This window comes from Triticum dicoccoides, chromosome 1B (assembly GCF_002162155.2).
Source record: "Triticum dicoccoides isolate Atlit2015 ecotype Zavitan chromosome 1B, WEW_v2.0, whole genome shotgun sequence".
Classification (NCBI taxonomy): Eukaryota; Viridiplantae; Streptophyta; class Magnoliopsida; order Poales; family Poaceae; genus Triticum; species Triticum dicoccoides.
The window spans coordinates 369,258,550-369,266,065 of NC_041381.1; the positions used below are offsets into that span (position 1 = coordinate 369,258,550).

Consider the following 7,516-nt stretch of genomic DNA (forward strand, 5'->3'; position numbering starts at 1 on the left):
GGAAGATGGAAGGGGACTGTCGACTTGCGGGAGGAGCAGGTGAGGCCGGCCCTTGTTCACCCTAGAGACACTTCCGACGCCGCAAGCCAGGGCAGCTCGACCACAGGTGAGCGGATCTCTTTCCTTTCTCTTTTCCCGTCTCTCTCTCTCTCTCTCTTTCTTTTTTCCTCACTTTCTACCCTGAAGAAGCCTGCAGGAGCAGTTAACCATGGAGGATTTGGAGGCTGCTCACATTTGTAATAGTAAACCATGGAGGATATGGGGGATGCACGACCTTAGAGCAGCAAACCATGTCAGCCAAGGTAAATAAGCAACACACAGTCATACTGCTCAAAACATGGATGTTTGGGGAATTTTTTCTTAAGATCTATATGATTTTTGTCTGAATAGTTAAAGTATTCCTTTGGACTACTTTGATTCTCTGAAAAAATTGTGAGAAGTAAGATGGTTGGCTTCTCATGTAGAACTCAATTTACAGTTACTATGATTTTTTAATTGCCACTATTTTTCCTTTTCAATTTTATAACAAGATATGTGCTTTTATCAGGTATACACAAAAAAGATTCAGGAAATCTAGATTGGGGGAGCAACAAAAAGCTTCAGATGTGTAAACTAATATATACGTTACACAACTTTTTTGTGTTTGCAGCATAGTCTAGAAATTTACTGTAGAGAAACTAAAATAGTTCAAGATAAAAAGGTTGTTGTACAAAAGGAATTGTTTGTCCCCGTTATCTTGTCATTTTATTACAAATGAAAACATAGTCGGGAAAAATCATGGAACGGTTTCTGTCATGAAGCATGAGAATGATAGTACCTGAAATTGCAAGAGCTGGCTTTCGTAGCTAATAATGATGGTTGCAGCTTATAATTATTGAACTATCCGGCGTGGTGTGGGCATGTTGTAATTACATCCTTCGATATTTCTATGCAATATTTGGTTCATTTGGTATTCATAAATTTATTTATGTCCAGTAGGAAGGAAGATGCATGAAGTTCCTGTTTTCTTGGGTGACCTCAGCTTCCTAATGATATCTTGATAGCACATAGATGGTTGCCAATTAGCTTATATCAGTTTCCTAATAATATCTTCATAGCATACTTTTTTGGGATAATGGTGACCAAAACGCCCCGGTTTCTCTAATTTGTAGGAATGAAAATCTTGAATTGCTTTTGATGGATTTCTCACTCATCAAAATAAAGCCACCAGCCTCCACATAGAGGTTGATTAATCACTTTGGCCAGTCGTTCTGTTTTTCTATGTTGCGGAATAGGAATGTCGTATGATCATTTATTTCCTCTGCGTCATTTTAAGTTCTACACCTTATCTCTTATTATGACAAATCATCAATATCATACGTCTGTTACTCTTCCTGATTCTACATATTGTTTTCAGTCATAGATTTAGAGTGTTTTTTTTCATGTTCTTGCAAAGCAGAGGTGTTTAAAAAACTATAACTATTTTACTGCTTTTCGGATGCTATGAAATGCTTATACTAAATTTCACAAATATGTTCATGTCTTTCTATATTTATACAATGTATATTGTGTTGCTCAATGCTCACTACCTCTCGTATTAATCTCTCTTGCATTCCTTTACTAATACTTTTATCTTGTGCTTCTAAATACTACAATCTGATCAAAGCCTTACGCCTCTGCAAATGGCGAGGTCTTCATGGCACTAAAATCTGGTATTTACCTCCGTTTTCTGCCGTCAACTGTTAATGAAAGTAGTACGATGCCTAATTTTGCCTTCTGTCGATTTTTTTCTTAAGGTAACTCTAAACTTAGGTTGATGCCTTCGTTAACTTTAATTTTGTGTCCTGATGCTATGGCCTAATTTTTTCTACTGTCCTTGAGCACCCCGTAGCTAATATAATGTGAATAGGAGTTTAGTTTGCTACTTATACAACAATAGATCCATTTTTGTAGCTGCCAGATAGTATTCTTCCTGTCCCAAAGTGAAAGCATGGTTTCTCATGTTAAAATCCCAAGATATTGTATAGTATCTGATGACCATCATCACAATATTAACAAATGATCAGTAATTGATTTCTTTTTTGAGAAAAAGCCCTACGCTTATAGATTATCAGGGTTCAGGTTACAGTCATTTGAAACGAACTGTCTCAGCAAGTCAGGAACATTAGCGATCAGTAGACTGTCTCCATGAGCTCTTGCATAGTCAACCAGTTTGTGAGCCATAACATTGCGTTCTCGATTCATTGCCGAGGCTGACGCCGATGCAAAGGAATCCATCATATCTTTCACATCCGAAATGAGTGGGAACAAGGCCGACTTGTCCTGTGATTCAGGTTGGAGCAGGTTTGAGACCGCAACGCAGTCTGTCATGCAGATGGCGCCTCTCTATACTTTCTGCAGTTCCAACAACCCCACCTGTATGGTCGTTAACTCTGCCTCATCAACATTCTTGCATGGGAGTACTCGCCTACAAATTGACAATGCCACAGCCCCGGTGTGACCTCTGACCACAACACCCACGCTGTTATGCCCTGTTTCAGCACTAAAAGAAGCATCTACATTCACTTTCCATACGCCAGCCCCGGGTGGTTTCCACTGGTTGGTTTTAACGTGTTGCACCTCATGCAAAGGATTAGCTATAGCCGACCAGATACTCTTCCCTCTTTCATCATTTTTCTCCCAATGGCTTCCCTTAAAATCGTTCCAGTAATTTTGTAGAAAGGCGACAGTCAAGACATGAGCTATCCAGTGTAGGTTCAGACAATTCATTCATTCATTGTAGGTTCGGCATGTCTCATTATGTCTTTTTGCTTCATATTCAGGGTCAAAATGGGCTATATTTCTTTCATTGAGGCGAGGGTGATTCCAGCAGGTGAGGTGCATTTTAGACATCCGGATGATGTCTTGCTATGTCCAGGTGGTACCATGTCCGAATTAAGATTTCCCTTGCAGATTTTGCTTGGCGCACTCGCCTTTTTCCTTGAAGTTGGGCGTCAGTCGTCTCTGCGGCAAGGTAAGATTATCCCATTTACTTTATTCAACCCAGAGTCAAGATTCATATCCCCTTCACTGTCATTTCATTTGTGAGCATTTATTCCATTGATCTATGTCGTCGGCACCCTGACAATTTAGCCTTTTCTGCTGATCACAATTGCTTGCATCTGCCATCTCATTGAGGAAATGCCCCTGCTCCTCTTAATTAAAATTAATGTGAAATATGTTTCTACCAAAATTAATGTGAAATATGTTTCTACCAAAATTAATGTGAAGCACTATTGAGACAACGAATTTCAACTATGTTATGAGCCAAACCATATTAAGTATGTGCATCCTCGCTGGAATGCTTTCTGTTCATGAGCTGGTCTCCCAACACGTATTGTCAAGAAAAAGAAAAGAAAGGACCTTTTAAGTTCGTAAGAGGAGCAAGAGAGCTTCTAAGTACTAACTGTCACTCCTGTCCTATCCTAATTGAAATGCATTAGCCAACTTGCCTCAGTGATGTTCTATTTCACAAAAGCTCGCTCCTTCACATATATGGTGGTTCTTTTCCTGTATTATTACTTAAATCGTTGATGGCCTTGCTTGATGCTTGCCACGTGTTTGATCGTTAACCTCTGATGCCATGTTTTCTCCATGCAGGTGTCTGGTAGAATTACTAGAAGTAGCGGATCTACTTTTACTTGTTGTCCTAGCTTGCCATCAACTTATGCCAACGACACAAGGTACGATGTTTGATTAATAGCTATTCTTAGAGGATGGATCCAAATATTGTTTAATTTGTCGGTTCTATACTTGGTTGCAATTTTTTACTGAATGAATGGCTCACTTTTTATTGGAAAAGGAGGTTAAAACCCACGGCCTCTGCATCAATCGATGCATACAATCATCACATTGTTACGTCGCCTAACATATATGTACATTTTCTTCAAGCCTTAAAGTGTAGTTAGCACAACATACAGACACTAACTCATTAAATTGTTACTCGTGGGATTAGCTTTCTCATTAAATTATTTAAATTGGTAGCTCAGAAACTAACTCTATAGGTCTATTAAATCTTCTGTAGACCCACATATTTGATATTACCTGAAAAATAAGGAGGTTACCTTTTACTTTTAATACCTGGAACCAAATTGTTTGATACCAATTGTATCTGGGAGCAGTTTCATACAAGATACAACTTAGTAGCAAAAAAAATTGCCCTCTGTCTTATTTCTCCATACATTGGATTCATATTTGTTCCAAATTTACATCAAGAAGCCTCTAGGCATTTGTACTTTCAGAATCATTCTGAAACTGTGGTTGAGAGCAGAGAGCATTTAATAAGGATGGTTCTATTTCTGAATCTTGCTCTAATCCCTAAAAGGTGAAATTGGGCATGATTTTGATATTTGTTTTACAAGATATTACATCGATTTTCTGGTTTGGGCATACTTATAATTGTTTTCTTCAGACTACATCTTAGCATGCACTTTTGTAGACTATTCTTGATTAGAAGATGTATATGAATGTGAGCAACAGAGTTCTTTACTCCTAGAAATTGCACACGCCAATGAAATTCAGGTATCCCTTGATAAGTCCCTCAACCTTTTGCTTTCGTTCGTAGAATTAAAATTTGCCATCAAACAAACAAATAGTTGTTTTACTAAGTTTATTCTGTAATTTGCATGACAGTTTTGCATAGGCTTGGTTTCTTCTGACAAAAGGTTGTTCCACACAACATTAGAATTGAAGTTTCTCCATAGCTTTGTTTCAGTGGTAGCTTTAGCCTTTTTACATGTGTGAGTAGGTGTTTCTTTCCATTGACATGAGAACAAAATAGGTCACGACATGTTAAATTATTAATAATGGTCCAGATTCAAAAAGAGTCTATGATGTAGAGATTAATATGCTTATAAAATTCCCTCCTTTCTCATTATAAGTTCCCTTTTTATTCTGAGCTGGGTTCTAAGTGTAAAGCTAATTGGTTTGCTGAAAACACTGCATCTATAGTATATATCTACACCAGATAGATTGTTCATTTGTTTCTTAGAAAAGAGTTATTTTAGCTAATCTTTGGTACCGATGGAATATGCAGTGATTACTCCCATAACCTATGATAAAGTAATATAATTACCATTTTCGGTCAACTTTCCAACACATTATGTCCATGCAGTAACTAACATTGTGTATTTTTACACAGATTTGTTCATCGCATGAAGCAAGGAATTGAGACGGCCATCCACTTCATATTGTTAACTGGATGGTGTCGCACTATGCTTTATGAAAGCAACCTAAATAAATTGTTGTAAATAACCCTAAGGATTTTCTTTACCTTGAACTATCTTTAATCCTTTCTACTTGCTTCACTTGATGCTTTTGGACTTCATGCTGCCATTGACCGGAATGTAAAACGTTATATTTCTGAATGCGCTGTGTATGAGATCTCTGATGCTACTAATTATTGGACTGCTTCGAGTCATCTATTTCCTTGTGCATCAAGGATTCTGGATCGGGCGCAGGTCGTCGCCATAAGAGAGTCTGGCTGGTGTGGTCCTCATGCTTGGTGTGGAGAATCAGAGGAGGATGAGTAGGATGGGCATGGGGAAGCAGCAGCCAGGCTGGAGCTCCGGCGTTGCTCGCGTCATGGTCGAATGGAGCCGACCATCATTATGGGCTGCTACTCGCCGGTCGTCGTTCCCCCATCTCAGTTGGTCATCTTTGGCTTCACCATCTTCCTCCCCTGATCATGCATCTATTTTAGATCATACAATTATGCTATATCATATATGTTGTTTAGTTCAGGCTTGTGCATGTGCATGCATTGGCATTGATTTAGACAGAGATATTGCATGATTTATACATAAAAGGAGTATGGATGATCTAAGAATAAATATTTGAATGAAGTTAGTAGTGAGATTTAGGTAGAGGTTACTTGCACTGTTCTGTTTTATGTAGATTCTAAGCTGCAAAATCATACATGGTCCTGTTAGTAGTTTGTTTGAGTTGTGAGTTTATGCATTTGCCCTTGAAATATTTGTATGTGTGATCACTTGCTTTTAGGTTCCCAGCGGTATATCATGAGAAGTTTTTTACTTTGCACCAGGTGATCAACTACATATTTAGACGAATACATTATTCAGGACCAGGAACATTAAGATTTCTAATGTTGTTTTCCTCTTTCAAGATTGCAGTTTTCATAAGCCTTAGATAGCTAAGGTACATAGTTTTCATTTAACAATTTTTTTATTGTTCTCTCATCTCCTATATGGTGTCTAAGAAATACTAATGTAGACAATTGAAAATTTTAAAATACCTTCTGGCCAATTATGTGGGGAAGGTGCAGCAAGCCGGCCCTCGCGTTGCAGTAGAGTGGAGCCAGCAATTTTATGATCGGTCTCTAAATATTTCAACTTGCATAGTTTGAATTAGTTTCACATGCTAAAGTATATAGTTTGAACATAGGTATTCCTTAATTTTTCATATAAAAGGTTTAGAATTATTACCCTCAGTGCTTGCTAAAACTCGAAGTTACTAACAAATGCAAAGGTTTCTGTTACAAAAGGTTTAGAATCATTACCCTTGATGCTTGAATTTGGACCTTGCACCTTACTTGGGTAACATAGAGCCAAATGGCACATTGTCCAAATACACATTCAAAACACTTCGGGTTTGACATGGTCTCTATCCTTTTTCAAACATAAAGTTACTAAAAAAGGCAAATATTTCTAAACACGAACATGGTTTCAAATGGGTCTTTGCGCCATTTGGCGCACCGGGTCATCTAGTTGAAATAAATATGAAGGCACCTTCGCGAGCTCGATGCACTCACTACAGAGTATCTCATGATAAACTAAGCATACATCCATCAAGAAGACATGTCATAGAAGCTACACATGGCAAGAAACAACATCATAGCATATCCGGACCAACTACAACAACCTCGGCCAAATTGAATAACATGTAAACAATCTGCCAGGAAACAATTTGAAGCAAAAGTAGAGCACAAAAATGACATGCTAGACTACTCCATAATTGCAACCAGGACCATGGATGGATAGAGCAAAACCATGTTTTCAAAACACCCTTACTGAAGTATCTCAAATTATGCATGGATTTCTCTGTAGCAACATGTTTACATGGCATAAAAATTACAGCAGAACAGGAACTAAAATCAGCATTAACACGAAGCCTAGTTTGCATGCTTGTGCTAGTCACCACATTGATCACAAAAATACATGGTAAGCACCTCTGTAAAGAATACATAGCCTAGTTCAAAACACATTTAGGGACCAAGTTCATAGGATGCATACATCAATCATGGCAAAAATGACAAAAGAGCTCGTGCTGATAAGAATCTGAAACTAACGATTTGAAGCCCTCTTCCAACAGCATTTTGGGCATCAAGATGAGCTCAAATGTAAATGATTCAATGGAATGAAATGATGTACTCTTCGAGGCGAACAATTTGACATATTACACGCATGAAACGGAGCTACGGATGCGAAGATGTGATGCGATGAAGATGCAACAATATTATCACAGAAATAGGACTTAGTGA

General features: G+C 38.1%; 1 long non-coding RNA gene across 1 annotated transcript; it reads right to left on the minus strand.

Moving 5' to 3' along the window:
- Positions 1 to 5,316: 5,316 nt before the first annotated feature.
- Positions 5,317 to 6,377, minus strand: LOC119305393. The gene is made up of 2 exons (XR_005148658.1): positions 6,272 to 6,377; positions 5,317 to 5,698 (listed from the first exon to the last, which is right to left on the minus strand). It is a non-coding gene; the product is annotated as an uncharacterized LOC119305393 (long non-coding RNA).
- Between the last annotated feature and the right edge of the window lie 1,139 nt (positions 6,378 to 7,516).